The following is a 23,903-nucleotide window of genomic DNA, read 5'->3' as shown; positions in this document are numbered from 1 at the left end:
TGGTGAGCGTTAATTAAAGCTAGCCTGCAAAATTTAAAGCTAGCAAACCTTTTAAAGTTGCTTTGTGGCTGGAGCAGTCATACTGGAAGTGAACCTGAGCAGTGAAACTTTCAGTAAAAGCAAGACCTGGGAGACAGAGCTTTTGTGACACTGCGCTGTAGGCCTTGGTAGAGGGGGTGGAAAGGAGGAGAGATGCCCTGCATCCACAGGGGGCAAAGAGGTCTTCCAGCCACACACTCAGGCAGTAGGAGCAGATGGCTGTGGAGATCACTGCCAGAAGTCAAGCCCTGAGGACCTGGATGTAATGCTGCAAAAAGTTCAATTACCTTGCGACTGGTCAAGATCATTGAATGCACCTTCAAATGTCATATCCTACCAACCGTAACACTAGCCTCAAAGACTGCTCAGTTTGCTGCAGTCCCATCACTCAGCTACCAGCAATCTCTATCAATCAGGACTCATGCCTGACAACCACATCCTTCACTGCACCTACACACGCTTGGCACTGCTGTAAGCTTCACACCCACATCTCACAGCTTGGGCATAATTCCAGTTATATTGTACAATAGATTGCACAACAATCACTGACTCACTTCCCTCTCTCTTGCAGGGCCGGGTGGGGCATAGTGGGAGGCCGTAGGGTAAATGGTGGGAGACAGGTGCACCTGCATATCCTGACTCCCACGGAGGAGACGCTGCTGGTTATTATTGAGACATCATTGCTGAGGCTGTGGCCAGCACAGGGACAGGAACTATGGAAGATGACAGTATCCTCAAATCTAACCCTCTTTCTCTCATCCCACCTCCCCCTCATCCCACACATTCTTCCGATGGTAAAATACAGATGGTGTAAGCATTCACTTGTTACTTCCCCTCAGCCCACATCCTCACACCAGAGCCTTACCCTTGTGCTTTTCTCCTTTCAGATAGTCAAGTATAGGCAACCTTGGCAGGCAGTGGGTGATCAGCAAGAAGACAGTGATGATGAAAACACAGCACTATTACTTGATTTTACACTTGCAGCTGTCTCCTCTGATACCAACACTGCTATATCTATATGTGATTAGATATTGGGCAGCAAGACCTGGGAAATATCCAGGCTTGGGCTGATAAGTGGCAAGTAACATTTGTGCCAGGCAATGACCATCTCCAACAACAGAGAATGTAACCATCACCCCTTGATGTTCAATGGCATTAACATTGCCGAATCCCCCACCATCAACATCCTGGGGGTTACCATTGACCAGAAACTGAACTGGACTAGCCATATAAATACTGTGGGTACAAGAGCAGGTCAGAGGCTGGGAATCCTGCGGTGAGTAACTCCCCACGTGACTCCCCAAAGCCTGTCCGCCGTCTACAAGGCACAAGTCAGGAGTGTGATGGAAAACTCCCACTTGCCTGTATGAGTGCAGCTCCCACAACACTCAGGAAGCTTGACACCATCCAGGGCAAAGCAGCCTGCTTTATTGGCACCACATCCACAAATATTTACTCCCTCCACCACCGATGCACAGTGGCAGCAGTGGGTACCATCTACAAGATGCACTGCAGCAGCTCACCAATCCCCCTTAGACGGCACCTTCCAAACCCACGGCCACTACCGTCTAGGAGAACAAGGGCAGCAGACACATTGGAACACTACCATTGGGAAGTTCCCCTCAAAGCCATTCACTATCCTGACTTGTAGATTTATCGCCGTTTCTTCGCTGTCACTGGATCAAATCCTGCAACTCTTTCCCTAACAGCACTATGGGTGTACCTACACCACATGAACTGCAGCAGTTTAAGAAGGCAGCTCACCGCCATCTTCTCAAGGGCAATTAGGAATGAGCAATAAATACTGGCTTAGCCAGCGACATCCATGCCCCATGAACGAGTATTAAAAAAAATCAAAACCCTGTCTTCCCACACCACTCTTTGAGCCACGCTTTTAATTTTCTAATCTGTTTAACCCTATGCCAATTGGCACGTGGATCAGGAAACAATCCAGAGATTATTAACCTTGATGTTCTGCAATTTAATTTGCACCCTAACTCTTAGCAGAACCTATGTCATTGGTTCCCACATGGACCATGACAGCTGGATCCTCCGCCTTCCACTCCAAGTTTCTCTCCAGCTCCGAAGAGGTGCCCTTAACCCTAGTACTGGACAGGCAACACAACCTTTGGAGCTCCCGGTCATGGCTGCAGAAAGCAGTATCTATTCCCCTGACTATACTGTCTTGTATCACTACCACATTCCTCTTTGCTCCATCCATTTGAATGGCATCCTTCACCATGGTGCCATGGTCAGTCTGCTCATCAACCTTGCAGTACTTCTCTAACAGAGGGTGGGGTGAGGGTTTGAACGAAGTTAGAAATCCAAAGGAAAAGGTCGAGGTATCAGAACAGTATAGTGATGTGGGTAAAGATAAGCAGAGTGGGACAAGGGGACAGAGAGTTTATCAAAAATGTACATCAGCAAATAAGGTCATTGCAGGAAATAGAAGAAAAAATGAAGTTTAAGTTTCTTTACCTGAATGCACAAAGCATCTGCAATAAGATAGATGAATTAGTGGCACAAACAGAGGTAAATAATTTACATCTAATCATCATTACAGAAATATGGTTACAAGGTGATCAAGGTTGGGAAATAAATATTCCAGGGTACATAATATTTCAGATAGACAGGCAGAATGGTGAAGGAGGTGGGGTAACTCTTTTGGTGAGGGATGACATAAGGACAGTAGTGAGAAAGGGCCTGGCCTATGAAGATCATGAAGTAGAATCAGTATGGGTAGAAATTAGTAATAACAAGAGTTCAAAAACACTGGTGGCAGTAGTTTATAGGCCCCCTAACACTAGTTACACCGTTGGGCAGAGCATTAAACAAGAAATTATTGGAGCTTGTAACAAAAGATAATTGTGGGGGACTTTAATCTTCATATCGACTAGGACAATCAAATTGGCAAGAATGGTCTAGAAGATGAGCTTATAGAATGTTTTTGAGACAGTTTCTTGGAGCTGTGTGCATTGGAACATCTTCCCATGCAACCGCAGATGCTGCAACACCTGCCCCTTTACTTCCCCCTTCCTCACTGTCCAAGGGCCAAAATATTCCTTTCAAGTGAAGAGACAGAGAGTAATGTATCTAAGTTTGCTGATGATACCAAATTAGGTGGAAAGGTAAGCTGTGTAGAGGATACAGAGAGGCTGCAAAGAGTAATAGACAGGTTAGATGAGTGGGCAACAAGATGGCAGATGGAGTATAGTATAGGGAAATGTGAAGTTATTCACTTAGGCCAAAAGAATAAATAAACTGAATATTTTTTCAAAGAAGAGAAACTTGTTAAGTGTTGATGTTCAAAGAGACTTGGGTGTGCTAGTACAAGGGATGCAGAAAGTTAGTATGCAGGTACAGCAAACAATTAGAAAGACAAAAGGCATATTGGCCTTTATTGCAAGGAGATTGGAGTACAAGAATAAATAAGTCTTGCTATAGTTGGAGTGAGTTTTGGTGAGACCGCATCTGGAGTAGTATGTGCAGTTTTGGTCTCCACATTTAAGAAAGGATATACTTGCATTGGAGGCAGTACAGCGAAGTTTCACTAAATTGGTCCCTGGGATGAGAGTTTGTGTAAACCGGGCTTACATTCTCTGGAGTTTAGAAGAATGAGAAGCAATCTCATTGAAACCTACAAGATTCTGAAGGGACTTGATAGGGTGGACGCTGAGAGATTGTTTCAATTATTTGGCAATCTAAAACACAGGGGCACAGTCTCAGGATAAGGAGCCAATCATTTTGGACTGAGATGAGAAATTTTTTCACTCAAAGGGTTGTGAATCTTTGGAATTCTCTCACCCAGAGGGTTGTGGATGCTCCATCATTCAATATATTTAAGGCTCGGATAGACAGAGTTTTGGTCTCTCAGGGAATTAAGGGATATGGGGAGCAGGCAGGAAAATGGAGTTGAAGTCTAAGATCAGCCATGATCTTATTGAATGTTGAAGCAGGCTTGATGGGCCGTGTGGCCTACTTCTCCTATTTCTTATGTTATTATGTTCTTAAACGTGCACGAGCGCCATGAACATCAAATGGTACCCATGGCATCCAAACAAACAGTGCTGCCAATTCCAATTTCGTGCCAAAGATCTCTTCCTACTGAGTCAATCTTTTTGTTTCATGATACAAAGGCTAACAATTGTCTGGGAGTGAGTAGTAAGCCAACTATTAAACTTCATAGTCCGAGGAGTGTTGTTGTGCAGTTATTATGTATGTTAAAATTGTGATGTTAAGTTCCCTATAGTTACTGTCAGCTGATGAGGGCTCATGCTATGTATCTATTGCCAATTGAAAAGTGCAAGCTTTATAAAAATAATTTTCTCATTGTTGAATGGTGAAGTGGGATCACAGCACTTTTTTCAGTGTTTTCTCTTTTTCTTCATTCAGTCAGTGCTTTTACTGAATACTTGAATGAGTTGATGCATTTGTGATTTGTGGATTACAATTGAAAACTTTGTAAACATATTTGTCTTATTATTAATGGTGAGACTGGAGCATGACATTATTTTTAGTATGCATGTGTTTTGTCCTTGTTTTTCAATTCAACCTGTGGTTTACTCAGTGCTTCAATAGCATGGTGTATCCACGCAGTGATTGCTGTTGATAAGGTCTCATTAAACATAAATTGTTTGCCACAACAAACTACTACCCATGTTTGATGTTGCATACCCAAGTACACTTATTGAGATGACTGCACAAATTGTCATCTTTTAGTCAATATAGTTTGAGTATTTTTTGTTTGATTTTAAAGGTGGGTATAAATATGTAATAAACTACAACCCCTACGAATAAACAAAGTACTTGGATTCATAGAACACCAACCATGACTTCCAGTCCACCCAAAGCACTTTTGAGTCAATGAAGTACTTTAGAAGTGTAGCCACTGTTGTAATGTAAAAAGATTGGCAGCCAATTTGCAGACAGGAAGGTCCCATAAACAGCAATGGGATTATACCCAGATACTTTTCTATTTTTCTGTGGTGTTGGTTGAGGGATAAATATTGGCCAAGACACCAGGGAAAATTCCCTGACTGTTCTTCAAAATAGTGCCATGGGTTATTTTATACCCACCTTTTTTTTTATTCATTCATGGGATGTGGGTGAGGCCAGCATTTATTGCCCATCCCTAATTACCCTTGAACTGAGTGGCTTGCTAGGCCATTTCAGAGGGCATTTAAGAGTCAATTGCATTGCTGTGGATCTGGAGTCACATGTAGGCCAGACCAGACCAGATAAGGACAGCACATTTCCTTCCCTAAAGGGCATTAGTGAACCAGATGGATTTTTCCAACAGTCAACAATGGTCTTATTAATTCCAGATTTTTAATGAATTCAAATTCCACCATCTGTCATGGTGGGATTCGAACCCAGGTCCCCAGAACATTTACCCTGGGTCTCTGGATTATCAGTCCAGTGACAATGCCACTACGCCACTGCCTAACCCTAACTCTAATGCAGAGGTCCTCCTCCCTCCCCTCCCCGCTCCGCACCAGGTGCCCATAGATCAGGAAACAGGGCTGAAGTGCAAACAAGACAAAAGCAAAAGGTTTCTCAAATAACAACCTACATAAGCGTGGTCCACAGACTCCATAAGGCTGCAAAAAACGCAGGCATCTTGGGAGTCCATGAACCGACACATCCTACAATTGTATGGGACTGCCGCGTGCAACACCCTCCACCCCAGGCCTCCGATGGAATGGGGGAGGACACCCCAATAGAGGGCCCTCCACCGGGAACCTCCGCCGCTGGATAGCAACAAGGCACGCCAGGGCCTGACTGGGCAGCGGGCAAGGGCAAGGAAGTGAAGGCAGTAGCCCATACAGGAAACCCCTCCGCACTGTGCTAATGGGCACCGAGGGCATTTCCTCAAGGTGACCCAGGTTGTGGGGCTCTGGCTGCCCAGGGAGGGATTGGGATTTGGGGCCAGTGTGCAATTCAGTCCAAACAGGGGTACGCTCAGACGAGAGACCACCGCGCACCTGCGCCACCTCAAGGCCCAGAATGATGCCAGGGCTGAGCATAGCCATCCTAAGGTCATGAATGGCATTGGCCGCGAGCTGAACGTCCACTGACACACGACGCACCAACTCCTGTGGGAACATCCAGCCCACTGCTCCGCCACCCAGCACGTCCCCGATCCTGGTCACCTCAGCAGCCACAGTGCTCCCCTCCACCAGCCACCAAAAGTGGCAGAGGTGCGGATTCCTGAGCAGCAGCTCTCTGACGACAGCCGCTACTCCTGACGGTGGAGAGCTGCAGCGCAAGACCACCACGTTCCAGACTCTGATCAGGTTCTGGTAAAAGACGGGCACTGCCTGCAAAGGAGCCACAAAGGCCCCTCAGGTCTACCAACAGGAGATGCACCTCATAATTTAGGCCGTGCACCTGGCAGGAAAAATATGCTGCCAGGGCACACCGTCTCGGAGGGGGCTCGACTGCAGGGCCTGAAGGCAGAAAGTCGCCAACCAGTTCGTTGGCCAGGGTTCTTCAGCAGAGCAGAGGTGGACCCCCGGGTAGAGGAGTCTGCTCCTGATCCAGGTGAAAGGCCTGAGCTCCTCGGGTAGGGAATCCATCTGCCACTGACCGACCAGGAGTCCAGAACATTTGTGCCAGTTGATCCTGGCAGAGACGCAGCAGAGTAAACCTCCTTGCGGTCACGCATCCTCCGCAGGCCAGCGAACATGAGGCACACATCAGCAGCGTAAGCCGAGAGGATCACCCCGATGCCCGGCCCACGCAGAACCAATCCCAACAACCTCCTCCGCAAGAGGCGCAGGAAACGGTCCACACAAATATAATACAGTTGGCCCAGACAGGGGGCAGCCCTGACATACTCCTCTCCCAAAGCATCAGGGAACCCATTAACCTTAACTAGGCACTCTGCAGCAACGTACAGAAGTCGGATCAATGAAACTGCCCAGCTTTTGAGGTATTTCCTTGTATTTGTGTTCCCTCATACGGGCAACATTCTCCTCAACCTGTGCTGTAATTTCTAATTGCCCTTGTTCAGAGGGCAGTTAAGAGTCACTAGTAGGCCAGTAGGTTCCCTTTCCTAAAGGGCATTAGTGAACCAGATGGGTTTTTACCACAATCAGCAATGGTTTCATGGTCATCATCATCATCAGACTATTAATTCCAGATTTTTACTGATTCAGTTTTCACTCTGCCGTGGTGGGATTCAAACCCAGGTCCCTGGAGCATTGGAATACTAGACCAGTGATAATACCACTATACCACTGCCACCCCATATTGTGGAACGCAAAACTCCACACAATGCTCCGACTGCAATTTACAAAGGTTTTCTCTAAAAACACCATTACATCTTCAATTATATTTCTTTTGCAACAGACCAAGTAGAGCATTCATATTTTTATTGGTTTGCTTTTTATATCTTATCTTCTCACCCTTCATGACACTTTTTTTGTCATTTCCACCCCTTATCAATATTTCCTTGCATCTTCCATTAGTCATCAGAGTTTTTTATTTTGTCTCCGATTTTAGTATTGTCCTCAGCTTTGCAGAATTCTCTCTGCGTGCCCAATTCATTGATGTTTATAATGAACAGTTACAGTTGCAGAACAGAAGCTTGTTACAGCCCGCTACACAATTCAAGCCACTCTGTAAAACTGCCATTAACTCTTGCTTTCTGTTTTCTCTTTTCCTACTGGTTTTTATCCAATTTGCTACACGCCAACCCCCTTGACCTTCTTCAATTGTCTCCTGTACAGTAGCTTATCACACGCTTCCTCACTGCTTCCACAGCATTTCTCCTTTCAGCCACGCCTGTCATCTCCCTAAAAGAGGAGTATTAGAATTGTCTTCCCTGAAGTCCATGTTGCTGCGTGAAATTATTTTCAGTTCATCCAGGTGTTGTTCCCTTTTCATTCCAAATGAAGCTGGCACATTAGTCCTCATGGCGCCATCAGGATAACTGCCTGACAAACAATGATGCTTGGTTCTTCCTTGGAAGTGCGCCAAACATGTTTAGCATGTTAGCCTGATCAACAACTAAGAGTGCTTTGCCTACCACGCCACAGTGAGAGAATGAGGAGGAACATCAATCATCTGTAGCAGAGTAACCAGTGCCTGTAGTGAGCCAGATACATTGCATTACCATCCAAGAACTTTTTTTTTCCATTGAGACAGGCAATGTTCCTTGATGCAATAAAAGACATAGGAATTAGAAAAATGTAAATACATTTTACCTTAAATTAGCCTACTGTTCTTTGCTGCTGATTTTTTTCACTTGCACAATATAAAAGAACATTGCTTTTTGGAGTATAAAAGTAAAAAGTGAATAACAGCAATCTGTACATTCCTAGACTCGGAGAAGGCACAGAAAGAGGCCAATTGGCCCATCATACCTGTACCTGCTCTTTGAAAGAATTAACCAATTAGTCCCATTCCCCTGCCCTTTTCCCATAGCCCTAGAAATTTTTCCCCTTTAAGTATTCACCCAATTCCGTTTTGAAATTTTTAATGGAATCTTCTTCCACCATCCGTTTGGGCTCTGCATTTCAGGTCATAATAATCTTCTGAAAAAAGAAAAAAAATCTTCTCATTTCTCTCTGGCTCTTTTGCCAATTACCCTAAGTCTGTGTCCTCCGGTAACCAATCCTTCTGCCATTGGAAAAAAAATGTTCCTTATTTACCCTGTTGAAACGTTTCATGATTTTGATCATCCCCATCAAATACCCCTTAACCTGCTTGTTCTAAGGAGAACAACACCAGTTTCTCTTGTCCTTCCAAGTAGCTGAAATCTCTGCTCTCTGGTGCCATTCTAGTAAATCTCTTTTGTACCATCTAAGATCCTGACATGTTTTCTAATATGCAGTGCCCAAAATACTCCAGCTGATGCATAACTCCCTTGCTTTATTCTATGCCTCTGTTTATAAAGCCAAGGATGCCACATTTTTTTTAACAGCCTGTTGAACTTGCCCAACCACCTTTAAAGATTTCTGTAGATACTGGACCGTGTCTTTCTGCATCCTCTTGAAAATTGTAACATTTAGTTTATATTGCCACTCCTTATCCGTCTTTCGTTGTTAACCGTTTGCTTTTATTTTGCTAATATGCATGTTTAGAATGCACTTGGCTTGCTGGCATCTTGCGTAGGGTTGCTAACCCTCTAGGACTGGCCTAGAGTCTCCAGGGATTGAAGCAGGACACTGCTGTGTGCAACCCTGGAGAAAAATCGTTGGGTCTTCAAAAAAGATTTTTTATTTTTTCATTTGCTTTGAACATTTCCCTTTACCAGATATAAAAATATTGAAAATGGCAGGGGGGGGAAGGCTGTTTGGCTGACAGTCAAGCATTACCAATTGGGTAATGAGTCTTTTTCGCTTTCCAATTGGCATAGGAAAGCAGTGCACCACAAGGATGGATGTGTTGGCCAACTAATGGCTGGAGCATGAGGGGAAAGTCATGTGATGAAACTTCCAGGAATACATTTAATCACAGCTGGCACCCCTAGTCTTACATTACATGTACTAGTGCATCTTGTATTTTCTCATGAATCTCTCCTAAGTAATTGATGATTTCGTAGAATAGATTTTTGGTTCCCCTGGCCATCGATCTGCATGTGCTACAAAACCAGCTGATCCTGCCTGTATTCCAGCAATAGTCTGCCCTATTCTATCAGTCAGGGCTGCAGATTATTGGTGTGATAGAAAGGAATTGCATTTATAAGTGTGGCACCCTTTCACGAACTCGGGCCGGGATTTTCCGGCCCGATTGCGGGCGAGACGGTGCCCCAGCCGGAAGCTCATTGACTTGCGGCGGGACCGGAAGATCCCGGCGGTGGACGATGTGGAAAATCCCGCCCATGACGTCCTCAAGTGCTTATATGGCCACTTGTGAAGCATCGCAACTGCTACCCAGAACCGTGCGTTGGAAAAGGATTCCTAATAACTGATCAAAGTTCACTAAATATTCTGCATTCTTGTGAATGTGTTTCACAAAAAGAGGTGATGTTAACTCCCAGTTGGAGGTCTGGTTACACCTCCCACAACCCCGTGTTGCCTGTATACCTTTACAATAAGAGGACATAGCAGGGCCTGTAAACATAGGCTCGATTTAATGTTCTCAGTGACCTGAGGAAATCACCTGAGTACTCCTTTTCAGGTCATCGACCTGAAACATTTACAACGCTCCACAGAAGCTGCCAGACCCCAGCTGAATAATTCCAGCGTTTTCTGCTTGTTTCCCGTTCTCTAGCTTCCACAGTACTTTCCTTTGGCGTCGAATTTAACTACACCTGCGACTGAAAGGGTTACAGGCAAAAAAAATGAATAGCACTCGAAATAAAAGTGCGAATTTAATCCCACGCAGTTTCCTTGTGGCTCAAGTGATGCCTGAAACCAGTGCCAATAGGCAATTGGTATGTGTGTTATGCAACCAGAAGGGGTTATTTGTTGCATTTCCTCGTGAGTCATGCTCTTGTTATTTGTAGAGATCAGGAAATGCTGACCTGTTAATCAAGCTCTTGAAATGAAAAAAAAAACATTCCAGGGTATTTGCGCTGGGGTTAAGGTAAGCGCTAATAAAATGGTACAGGAAAACATCGAGTGGAATTGTCCCAGACTTGCATAAAGTGAGGTAGTGGGCGGGGATAAAGAGCGTATTACCCGCTGGCTGCAATGACGGCTTTTCGCGCCATATCGTCTATTACCAGTGCATCCCGCCGGAATAATAACGCATTCACGTGAAACGCACCAGCTCACTGGCAGCCGGGCTTGGATTTACCGCCACACCGTGACCCCAGCACTTCCTCACTCCGGGCGCTGGAATTAAAGTGCACCGGAGCGCAGGCCTACTTCATGTCTTCAGACCGGGTCTGCTCCAGGCAACAGATGGGCCCCAAAAGCAAAGAAGACAGCAGTCCCCAAATTTAGTGATGCCTCCCTGGTGTGCCTGCTGGCTGCAGTGGAAGGCCACCACGATGTCCTCTACCCACACTCTCGCCACAGGATGTCCACCAGAGTCACCAGTCCGGCCTGGGAGGCGGCAGCGGTCAGCGCCACCGGATCACAGAGGAGGTCAGCCGCCCAGTGCAGGAAGAGGATGAATGCACTCATCCGTTCCGCCAGTGTAAGTCAACCACCTCATCACTCACAAACCCATCACACATCCACAGGGATCTCACGCCCCAAGAGACAACACCACTAACTCTCACACCCTCACATTTCTATCAGTCTCATATCCTCTGGAGTTCACGCCTTCATCCCGTCCATGACTCCGCTCACCACACAAACATTCCATGCAGTGCCATGTGTCCTGCTCACACTATCTCCTGTTTTCATGCAGGAGAAGCTGGCTCACAACAGCAGGGAGAGGTCCCAGACCGGGGGTGGTGTGGCCCACATTAGGCCCCTCACTCACTTTGAAGAGCGTGCCATCGCGCTGACTGGTGAGGATGTGGACCAAGCCTGCGGCGATGGTGAGGTCGGCGGCGAACTCCCACGTGAGGATCCTGCACCACCTCATCCCTCTCTCAGCACAACTATGAGTGCTCTCTCTCCTGCTTTTGACTCTGCTGCCACGCACTAATCATCTCTTCTTTGGTTCACGGGGAGCTCTACCAAGCAACTGACACCCTCAGCCAGCCAGTCCCTCAGCTCCATCCAGGTCCTCACCTCCAGCCAAGAGGACACCTCCTCCATTGAAGAGCTGGAAATAGGCAACCTGGAAGACTCATCACAGCGCTTACCCACACCCTCCACCAGCGCAGAGACACATACCTTAGTAGGACCTAGATCTAGAGCAGACTTGGGTTCACAATCTGGTGGTCACTTCACAGACACGTGTCCGCAGCAGGAGGAGGCAGGTTCAGCAGAGCTCCCCGGCACTCGGAGGACTGATGGGGAAGAGGCATCTGTGAGGTCTGAGTCAGATCACGAGCCCCTGGAATCAGCCTCCCAACTCATCCTGGAGGATCAACAGAAAGTGGGGGAACATCACGCAGAGCTGTTGGGATCCCTCAAGAGTGGCATGAGAGTCGGAGGAGTGCATCCACCTGCTGTCTGGTGAAGTGGTGTCCACATGTGCCCCTATGGAGGTCTTCATGGGAAGGATGGCGGGTGCCATAGAGACCGTGGTCCAGCAGAACGCAAGATGCATGCAGACCTGCACTCCATCGCGGTGGCCATGGGTGAGTTCCTGCAGTGGCAATGTGAGAGTGAAACAGGGCACCTCGATCTCCCTCCAGGTGCCCCTTCCCCTCAAGGAGTCAGGACGGGACTCTTGGGCACCCGAAGGGAGGAGGAACAGCAGCTGGACACCCCTGCATCATCCACTCAGGAACCTCAGAGGCTGTCCTCTCCTTCTGAGTCCCCTTTGCCTGTGAGCCCCTCAACCTCACCCTCTGTCACTGCAGAGGGAGCAGCTGGCCCACAGGAGGACAGCCAAAGCAAGCTGGGACCCTCAAGGCCTCGACTCTCCATGCGCCAAGGCCATCAGAGGCAACAGGGCCAACCATTTCTCAGGCTGTCTCCACCCCTTCTGCAGATGTCAGGGCAGCACCTGTAAGAAATGGAAGGCCTAGAAAAATTAGGAATTTATGATCACAAGTGGTTGCATTGGGTGAATACATTATGTCACTTTAAATCTGAAAATATATTCACTTTCACTTTATCTCCCTGCATTCCCCCCACTAGCAGTTCAGCTGGACCACGGGTGAATCTGGCGGGAGAAGTGTGTGTGTGTGGGGAGGGCCTGTCAGAGCCTCGTGCAAGCACACGGAGCCTTCCCCATGACACTCACCTCAATGTCCTGAGCATTTTCAATGCTGTTTGCTGGGGTTCTCTTTCAGTTGTCCATCTGAGCTGACCTGCATCTCCGCCCACCCACTGATCACACTCCCATGAAGCAACTGTACCTGTCCAACACCAGGCTCCACTCACTTTTGATTTTGACAGTAATGGTAGCCATAAAGTTTCTTCTCAGCTCCCCCGTTCTTTCCCCTCCCCCAGTGTCATGGAAATGTAATAATTTTCATAATGTTGTTGGGATTTATTGCAAAGTAGGAATACTGGGGTCTGGATAGTCTGTGTGAGTGTGTGTGTGTTTATGCGCGCACGCGGACATAATTGAATTAAAGACAGCTGGTCTGAAGGATTTGATGTATCAGAAGAGAAGCTAAATAAGTAAACATGGCTGAAGTTTTAGAATGTGAGGTGTAAAGGGAAATTTACATTTTTAGATAAACCAGAGTAGTTTGAGTTTCAAAAGAGGTGGTGAAATGTTACACTTAGCCAGAAGAAGCCAAACAGTGTGTTTATTTTTCCCAAAGCTTACTGATAAAATTGGTACTATGAAAGATTTTTATTATTAGAAAGATAAAGTCCAAAGACATATTGAAACAATGACATTTGCATTCAAAGGGGAAATATATATATAAGGGAGAGAAGGCTATGTGTAAGAGGAAAGCATCCAAAGATCTAACAAAAGCCTCCAGCCTCCATGTACCAAGCTGTTGCCTATAGGAACAAAAGCTAAGAGAATTCACTGTGACCTCCCACTTTCCGTGAGCTGCTTGACGACGGAGCCATTTCCATGAGAATCTGTCCAGCATGCAATGCGCATGTTCCTGCAGGGTTCGGTAGCTGTAGGGCTCATGGATTTTCTGCTCCTCGGATGTTAGCAATGTAAGAGCGGCCCTAACGTTAAGTTCGGACTTCTGCACATCACACTTGTGCAGACATATTCTGGGCTGGTGTGTTTCCCACCAATGTGGGCGGTAAACTTGACATGGAGGTGTGATTCCAGCGAGCAGCAAGATGATGAGATGCAAATGCACTGAAATTGAGTTCCCAATGTTAGATGGCAGGAAAGGCCATTGACGGGTGGAGCGGACGATGGCTAACAGGTTTCACCATGACTTGAAACCAATATTAGGCCTTCCTGTCATAATGTCCCCCTGCCCACCTTGACACCCACCACAATGGGGACAGAAAATTCCGGCCATTGTTTATTCGGCCTGCCCTTGCCATTTAGTTGTGACGGTGAAGTATTTTTACAGGCGATTGAGTAGTATGTGTGCTATTCAGTCATGTGCTGAAAGCGATTTAGGGAGTTACATTATTCAGAGCCATCGTTCCAAAGGTGATTAAGAAGCTTTGCATTGTGGTTTCTGTCCGTGATTTTTTTTGTCTTTCTTAGTTGTGATCACTGGGATCGTGGGTGATCCTGCTAGATGCGACTTTCCAGCTGGCTTTCGAGAGAGTCACGCTTTTTTTACGGCACCTTTTCTAGTCCCTTCCCGCAGTGGGGTGAGCAAAGCTAAACCTGCAGAGGGCTGCTCAAAACACAGCTACATACACCAAGTCATCCTTCTGCCTCTCAGCCTTTTCTCCAAGGAAGAAAGTCCCAACTTCTCCAATCTATCTTCATAACTGAAGTTTCTCATCTCTGAAATCATTCTTGCAAACTTCTTCTGCACTCTCTCTAATGTCTTCAAATCCTTCCTAAAATGCAACACCCAGAATTGTATGCAATACTCCAGTTGAGGTCTAACTAGTCTCTTATACAAGTTCAACATAACCTCCTTGCTCTTGTACTCTATGCCCCAATTAATAAAGCCCAGGATACTATATACTTTATTAACTGTTCTCTCCACCTGCCCTGCCACTTCTAATGACTTATACACACAGGTTCCTCTGCTCCTGCACCCTTTTTACAGTTGTACCCAGTATTTCATGCTGTCTATCCATGTTCTTCCTACCAAAATGTATCATTCTTCACATTTCTCTGCAAAGTACTTCATCTGCCACCTGTCTGCCCATTCCACCAACTTGTCTACATCCTGAAGTTCTACACTGTCCTCCTCACAGTTTACAATGCTTCTAAGTTTCATATCATCCGCAAATTTTGAAATTGCTCCCTGTACACCAAGGTCCAGATCATTAATATATACCAGGAAATACAAGGGTCCCAGTACCGACCCCTGGGGAACTCCACTGCAAACCTTCCTCCAGTCTAAAGTAACATTCATTAACCATTACTCTCTGTTTCCTGTCACTCACCCAAGTTTGTATCCATGTTGCTACTGCTTATCCCATGAGCTATAACTTTTCTCACAAGACTGTTGTGCGGCACTGTATCAAATGCCTTTTGGAAGTCCCTGTAAACCACATTAGCCACATTGCCCTCATCAACCCTCTCTTTACCTTTTCGAAAAACTCCAAGTTAGTTAAACATGAAATCCATGATGGCTCTCCTTAATTAAACCGCACTTGTCCATGTGACTCTACATTCTGTCCCGAATTATTGTTTCTAGAAGTTTCCCACCGCCAAAATTAAACTGACTGGTTTGTAGTTGCTGGGCTTATCTCTTTTTTGAACAAGGGCATAATGTTTGCAATTCTCCAGTCCTCTGGCACCACCTCTGAGTCTATGGAAGACTGAAAAATTATGGCCAGTGCCTCTGCAATTTCCACTCCCACTTCCCTCAGTATCCTTCGGCGCATCTCATCTAGCCCCATGCCTTCTCAACTTTAAGTACGAACAGCTTATTCAAATACCTCCTCCTTAACAATTTGAAATGCTTCTAGTGACTGAATTTACTCCTCTTTTACTGTGGCCTGGGTAGCATTTTGTTCCTTGGTAAAGACAGATGCAAAACATTGATTTAATACCTCAGCCATACATCCATGTGTAGATCCCCTTTCTGGTCCCTAATTGGCCCTACTCCTCCTTTGACCACCATTTTACTATTTATATGCCTATAGAAGACCTTGGGATTCCAGTTTATGTTAGCTGCCAGTCTCTTTTTATAACCCCTCTTTGCTTCTGTTATTTGTTTTTTCACCTCCTCTCTTGTATTTTCTACCTTACACCTGTCACAAGCACACTTTTTCTTCTTTATTTTAATTTCTATCTCCTTTGTCATCCAGGGAGCTCCAGATTTGTTTGCCCTACCTTTCCCTTTGAGGGAATATACCTTTACTGTGTTTGAATCATCTCCTCTCTGAAGGTAGCCCATTGATCAGCTACCGTTTTTCCTGCCAACCTTTGACTCCAATTTATTCGGCCCAGATCCATTCTTGCCCCATTGAAGTTGGCTTTTCCCCAGTTACTTTATTTTTACTCTGGACTGTTTGTTGTCCTTTTCCAAAGTCACCCTAAACCTTATGATACAATGATCACTGCCCTTTAAATGTTCTTCCACTGACACTTGGTCTACTTGTCCATCTCATTCTCAAGACCAAGGCCTAGCAGTGTTTTCTTTTTCATTGGACTGCACGCATACTGCGGTAGAAATTCTCCTGAACACACTCTAGGAACTCTCTCCCCCTTACTGCCCTTTACACTAACACTATCCCAGTCTGTATTTGGATAATTAAAATCCCCCATTATAGTTTTTGCACCTCTCTGTAATTTCCTGCAGATTTGTTCCTCCACATCCTTCCCACTAAATGGTCGCCTACAGACTACACCAAGCAATGTAATTGCACCCTTTTTGTCCCTTGGCTCCAGCCAAATCGCCCCTGTCTCTTGACCCCTTTGGGGCATCCTGTTCCTCCAGCACTGCCATGCTCCCCTTAATAAATACCGCTACCCCTCCCCCTTTTCTTCCTTTCTTATCATTCCTGAATACCTTGTATCCAGGAATATTTAAGATCCAGTCCTGCCCTTCCTTGAGTCAGGTCTCTGTTACAGCCACAGCATCATATTTCCACCTGGCAACCAGCACCTGTAACTCACCAATCTTATTTACCACACACGGTACATTCACATACACGCACAGTAACCCTGATTTAGACTCTTATTACTTTGTCCCTTACTCTGACTCCACCTATTAACTTACAGTTCTCTATTCTAATGCTACCTGTCTCTCCCAGTATCTTGCGCACGTTGGTATTCCTCTCTGACGTTTTCTCCTGGTTCCCAAACCTCTGCCAAGTTAGTTCAAACGTTCCTCAGATTGCACCAGTACATTTTAATTCATGCTTAAAGCCACCCAGTGGCTTCATGGGCTGAGTTTTTCGTCCCGCGGGCGGGCGCGTGGCCAACCCGAACGGGAGTGAAATAATGCGCGGTGACACCGGGTGAGGGTCCTGACGTCCTCGCTCGGCGGGCGGGTCCAGGTGTCGGACCGGTGCCCGCCATTAATTAAAGGCCACTTCAGGCCATTAACAATCCAATTGTCTGTGATTTTTTTCCCTGCCCGCGCGATTTTTCTGCTCGAGGCACAGCAAAACGGGCAGGCAGCCAGCCGACATTTTCACAAACCTCACCCACAGGCGGAGTAAAAAGGGTCAGCGGCTTTGCCAGGGTGAGTCGTGAGCAGTTTTGGAGATAGTTTGCAGCTGGTTGCTTTTTGGTACTTTGGCAGTTTCATCTCTGTTCGGGGCTTCATTCTTAGCCTTTCCAGGCTTCATTTCAGGACACCTTGCTGTCTGCCAGGCCCCTAGGAGGATTCAGACTGTGTGGGCCCTTCCAGGTATCAGACAGCCTTCCTTTACCCTGATAATGGGGACTGTTGTCTCCACTGGTGGCATCTCCTCTGAGAAGGGCAGAAGGGAGAGGAGGCCACGTGTCCCTATGCAGCTTCCGGGCGAGGGAGCTGTGGGAGGAGATGCACAGGCACAAGGGGCCAGCAGATAGTCCAAGGCAGAAAGGGCCGCAGAAGATGCCACTATCCTGCTGCCAGGGTTTACAGGCAGCGATGCAGCTACCTCAGTATGTCCGAGGTGCAATGCCGAAGGAGGCTCTGCCTCTCAAGGGAGAGCGTGACCTCCATTTGCCAGATAATCGGGCCTGAGATCACCTCCAACTGTGTGGGTGGACACCCCCATGCCAGTGGCTCTGAAGGACACAGTGGCGCTCAACTTCTATGCCTCCGGCTCTTTTCAGAGGTGACTGGGGTATCTGTGTGGAGTCTCCCAATCAGCTGTCCACAGTTGCGTCAAGTTGGTGACAGAAGCTCTGTTTAGGCACGTACTGACCTTTATTTTTATCATACAGACGAGGCCAGCCAGGCTGAGCGAGCCAGAGCTTTGCAGTGATTGCTGAGTTCGCCCGTGTCCAGGGTGCAATCGACTGCACACATGTGGCCATCAAGGCGCCAGCGGGTCAGCCCGGTGCCTTCGTCAACAGGAAGGGATTCCACTCCATGAACGTGCAGATAGTGTGTGACCACAGGATGCTGATTCTACAAGTCTGTGCAAGATGCCCTGGCAGCTCACATGATGATTACATCCTCAGACATTCCTAGGTGCCGAGGCTCTGCAGTGCTCCAGCCTGACTGGATGGATGGCTGCTGGGTGACAAGGGCTATCTGTTGAACAGGTGGTTCGTGACGCCTCTCCACCACCCAAGAACAGAGGCAGAGAAGCGTTACAATATGAGTCATGCCTCCACAAGGGCGGTGGTAGAGAGGACCATTGGTCTTCTCAAGATGCACTCCCGATGCCCGGACCGTTCAGGGGGAACACTACAGTATCCCCCAGAGCGTGTGTCACTGATAGTGGTTGCATGCTGTGCTCTCCACAATCTGGCACTGGCAAGGGGGACCCCACTGGAGGAAGGGGGTCTTGATGCAGCTGCACAGGCCTCAGATGATGAGTCTGAAGGTGAGCACGGTGAGGAGAATGCTGAGGGCGTGGAGCCAGACCTCGGTAACCTCCAGGGAGGCAGGGATGCCTTGATCCAAAGGTCCTTCAGCTTCAGCTGCATGCCAGGGCTGCTGCCTCCATCCCGGATGTCTGAAAGGACCCTTTCATTTGAACACAGAGAACACTGAGTACCTGTGCAATAAAGCTCAGAGCCACGTACGTCCAGCATTACACACTGGTGTACCCTGCATAAATAAAAGAAAAAGGTGAAGCATACTCAGGCTATGACACCAAAAGCAAAATTTATATCATTTTGACAATTACAGGCTATTTACGGTCACTGGCGGAGGAGCTGCTGCTGTCATCCAGAGCGTCCTGAGAGGAGCCCGCAGAGACAACAGGCAGCTCACGTGCCAAAGTGAGGTCGCTGCGGACCTCCCTGCTCACCATTGATGGACGGGCACCTGGCTGGGATACTGGGTGCCTCTTCCATCTCCCACACTGACGCTGACCTCCTGAGGTCAGTGCCTGTGTGAGGGCTCATAGGTCCGAGCGCATCTCCCCCATTCTGTCCCTGGAGCTGCCTCTCCATGAGAATTGCCCCTCTCTCAATGGAGGAGGCAGTGCGCTCGGCCATGAGGGTCAACGCAGTGCTCACGCTCCGCATGGACTCCCCCCAGCATGGAGACCATGGCATGGTCGCTGGGGAGCTGATGGTGTAGTGGTATTGTCACTGGACTAATAATCCCGAGACCGAGGGTAATGCTCTGGGGGCCCGGGTTCAAATCCCACTATGGCAGGTGGTGGAATTTGAATTCAATAAAAATCTGGAATTAAAAGTTTAATGATGACCACGAAGCCATTGTCGATTGTTATAAAAACCCATCGGGTTCACTAATGTCCTTCAGGACATTAGGAAATTTGCTGCCTTTACCTGGTCTGGCCTACATGTGACTCCAGACCCACAGCAATGTGATTGACTCTTAAATTGCCCTTGTTCAGAGGGCATTTGTGATGGGCAATAAATGCTGACCTAGCCAGCAACGTCCACATCCTATGAATGAATTTTAAAACAATACAGACCCTCATGGATCTCCACCACATCTGCACATCTCGCTGGACATCCAGCATCTGCCGTCTAATGGACGTCTCCAGAGGCTCATCATCAGCCCTTGACTGAGCTTGGACCTCAGAAGTTCTCGGACTGCCGGCACCCTAGGGACTCTCTGCCTCCACCTGCACCTCAAGCGAATGTGAAGTGCCCTCACCAAAGTGCACCGAGATACTAGCCGCCGATCTAATGCCCACCGAGGTGCTGGTATCCGCACTGGTGCCTGCTTCAGAGTGCGGGTGTGATGCAGGCGACAGTGATGTCTGGTGGTCCTCCGGCATCAGGGGTAGCCCTTCGGGGTCTGCAGATGGGACGCCTGCTGGCGAACCTAAAATCGAGAACAAGGACATGTCATTAGTTAAAGTCATCACTCTGTCACTGTGCATGCCAGGCACCCTGGTGAGACAATGGAGATCTGCATCATGGTGCCATCGTCTTTCAGTGATCAATGGGGACTCCAGGTTCGAGGCTCCTATCAATGAAGACACTACACTAGAATGGTTGCACAATCCGAAACTCTCACTTCTGTGCACTGTGCTCTCACCTTTGTCTGGCATCCCTGCCTCTCCACGCCCGGTTACACGGGGAGCGTGCCAGCTGTCCAGCTCCAGGACATCTTGCTTGAACCAGGAGAGCATCAACAGTTTGGGTGGTCCTCCACCTGTATGTGCCCTCTCTGCCTGGTTATGGCTTGTCTTCTCCTGAAAGAGCAGAAGAGCATTGATTAGTCTACTCTCTACCTGCAGCGCCATTGCAGCCTGGCCAACCCCAGCTGAGGAACACCCGTGTCACAGGGCACATCCGTTTCATGGCCCTCAAGCCACAAGGCACTCAGTCCAAGCAGCCAGGGCTCACCTTCTTGGCCAGCTCCAGCGACATTGACGGTTGGTACTCAGACTCTAACACCCTGAGCTCCACGGGGGAGGGGACGGCCAGACCTTAACGTTTTTGCACACTGACCCATGCCAACACGGTACTCACCCTTCCTGAGTGCAGCAGGTCACTGAAGCGCTTCCGGCACTGTACCCATGTGCGCCGCACCATGTCATGGCTGCTCACCTGGGCTGCTACCTCCTCCCATCTTGGTGAGGTGCGGTGGCCTCTTCCTCCCATCTCTGGGGACAACAGTGTCCCTCCTGGCAGCCGCCTCCTCCAGCAGGACCGTGAGACACTCATCCGAAAAGTGGGGGGCTGGGTGCCCACCCGAGCTGCCCTACTGCCTGGTGTTTGCTGCTGCATCCAAGTGCATCTTCAGAGAGGCAGCCAGAGGTCCTTCCCTGGCAGCCTTTCTGGGGCTGCCTGGCCACTTTTATACCGTCCACCAGGCCGCCATTGGACCTGGCGGCAAACAGGCCCCTGCCCCCCGCTCAGCCCTTCCAGGCCAGTGATGAGCCAGGCTTCACGCTGGGCAGGCCTTAATTGGCCCAATCGTGGGCGGCGGTCCGTTTCACGGCTGCTCCCAGGCCCGCCCACCACGCCCACCCAACAGGGGGCAAAATCCAGCCATAGAAGCATAGAAAAGTTACAGCACAGAAGGAGGCCATTCGGCCCATCTTGTCCATGCCAGCCCGAGGACGCCCAGGTGCCCTTTCTAATCCCACCTTCCTGCACCCGGCCCATAGCCCTGCAGCTTACAGCACTTTCGGTGCAGATCCAGGTACTTTTTAAAAGAGTTTAGAGTTTCTGCCTCTACCACCAGCTTGGGCAGCGAATTCCAGACACCCACTACCCTCTGCATAAAAAAGTTCTTCCTCATGTCCCCCCTACACCTTCTGCCACTTATCTTGAATCTATGTCCCCTGGTTCTAGAATTCTCCACCAAGGGAAACTATTTTATCCTGTCCACTCTATCTATTCCCCTCATAATTTTGTACACCTCAGTCAAGTCACCTCTCAGCCTTCTTTGTTCCAAGGAAAATAACCCCAACCTATCCAATCTCTCCTCGTAGCAACACTTTTCTAACCCTGGCAACATTCTTGTAAACCTAAATTAACCTAGATTAACTCCGAACACTGTGCTTTAACAGTGACTTGATAGCATTTCGAATGTATGCTATACTCTCAGCTGGGTAAGAGAACGGCTTCATGGGGCTGGGGTAAGGATCATAGGTGGTGCTGGTGGAGAAGTCAGAGCCGGCTAACATTGATTGCTGATGGCCTCCATTACCGACAGTGCAGTCTACTGGGCTCTATCATCATATTTGCATGGCCTCTATCACTGCTCCAGTCTCTCTAACCACTGCTCGACAGAGTCCGGACTCATCTGTACAGGAGGAGGAAAACAAGGCTCACTGTTGCTGTCAGCCTCCACAATGCACCTATTGTGGCAGTCACAAGCATAATGGCCCAGGTGGTAAGGATTGAAACAGGGCACTGTGGTGCCCTTTCTGGGCACCAAGTTCCTGAATGGCCCAGGTTTCTGGCTGGGCTATGGGCCATCGACAGCTGCTACCTTAGCTTTTGCGAGTGTTTGGGGAGGTTTGGGACCTGGTCCCAGACGGTATTTTATGGCAGATCAACTCGTCCAAGTCACTGTCTTACTGTTAGAAAAGCCCGACCCATTCCGGACTAATGGTTGGAATCCCTTCAGGAAAAGGCTCCTAAAATTCATGGTGTCAAAGTATATATCATTACCGTCATTGTCCTCCTCCTCCCCCAACCCCTTCTCAAGTCTGACAGTAACAGACATAAAGTCTCTCTGCGAATACACTTGGATTTTCGCTGAGGACCTGTTTGATGTTAACTCGGGCCTTGTGAAAATCGATGTTTTCTTCCCCTAGGTCCCTGCGCAGGTCAGCCTGTACCTCCTTGAGCAAGCCTTTGGTTATAGTGTCCCAGTCCATTTCTTGCTTTAACCCTGGGAAGCCATGCAGTTAGGAGGATCTGTTTAAAATCATCACTTTCTAACTCTGGGTGTGAGGTCTCATGAATTTCCCACTTTGGCATGAGGAGGAGGGAATCAGTATTCATATCCTGTGTCACCTCCAACTCTTCATTCAGAGCCATATCCTCACCAGGGGAAAGAGGCCTGTGCAAAGTTCTAACCTCTTCTCTGACCACCTGGAAAAGCTCAGCAGGTCTGGCAGCATCGGCGGAGAAGAGCACAGTTGATGTTTCAAGTCCTCATGACCCTTCAACAGAAGGGTTCTGTTGAAGGGTCATGAGGACTCGAAACGTCAACTGTACTCTTCTCCGCCGATGCTGCCAGACCTGCTGAGTTTTTCCAGGTATTTCTGTTTCTGTTTTTGTTTTGGATTTCCAGCATCCGCAGTTCTTTGCTTTTATTTTTTCTCTGACCACAGTGGGCAGTTGCTCACCTTTCCCCTCCCACCTCTGCCTTGGCCCTGGCTCGGTCAACCACGCACACTGGCATTTCCCCTGCACGTAGGAGGGGACAGAGCAGAGGAGGAAGTACTTTCAATTTTAGGAGGGGCAAAACTTTGTTGCCAAATTAACTTCCTCAAAGCATCCCCCACCACTGCCCCCACCCCAACCCTTGCATCTTCTGACTCCTCACTTAGTTTGGTATTTTCTGTCTGTACATCAATATTTTGTTCCAGTCTGGTATTTTCCTTGTATGACCTGCTCTATCGTGTGCCTCCTGTTCCCAGTGTAACTGTGCAGAATAGCAGTGCTCTCTTGCCATCCATCATTTACCCTTTGCAACTTACTGACCCATTCCCTTAACTCCTTGTGTCTGCTTTACAGCTGAATAAAAAGTACGTGTGCACCATAGACCAACTTATTCCAGACTTTTTTCAGCTTAATCTTTCCAAATCTCTCTAGAAAGCCTTTCAAAGATACACCCGTAATCTCTTCTACAGCTCCCAGGATATCTCTCGCTCCAGATGTGTCTGTTGTCTCAGTCAGACCCTCTATCAGTCATCCCCTAGCACATGCCGATACCATTGTGACTTTTGGTTTCACTTTAGAATTACTCCACACAAGCCGAAGACTCTTGCTTCTCAAATTTCAAGTCAATGACCTCGACCCATGTGGATCCCACTTCTGACACCAATCTGGAAGATTTTGGGTTTAGGAGCCACAGATACCTAAGATAGGCAGTCTAGTATTCCTAAGTAATTTTAAGGAATTAAGGTTATTAAGAAGAAATAGCTTTGATATAATGCATTAGCTAAATAGACAGGAAAAATATGACCCGTGACAGTTGAGAGCAGTCCACTGATCCCAGA

At 47.8% G+C, this 23,903-nt stretch overlaps 1 protein-coding gene across 1 annotated transcript in view; it reads left to right on the top strand.

The window, feature by feature from the left end:
- LOC144693960 (phospholipid scramblase 2-like) overlaps positions 1-23,903 on the top strand; it is a 76,363-nt gene that overhangs the window by 25,044 nt on the left and 27,416 nt on the right. The gene's annotated exons all lie outside the window — the stretch shown is intronic.

This window comes from Cetorhinus maximus, chromosome 19 (genome assembly GCF_964194155.1).
Source record: "Cetorhinus maximus chromosome 19, sCetMax3.hap1.1, whole genome shotgun sequence".
Lineage (NCBI taxonomy): Eukaryota > Metazoa > Chordata > Chondrichthyes > Lamniformes > Cetorhinidae > Cetorhinus > Cetorhinus maximus.
Note: the sequence above shows the minus strand (reverse complement) of the source record. Positions and strands in the feature narration are given on the sequence as shown.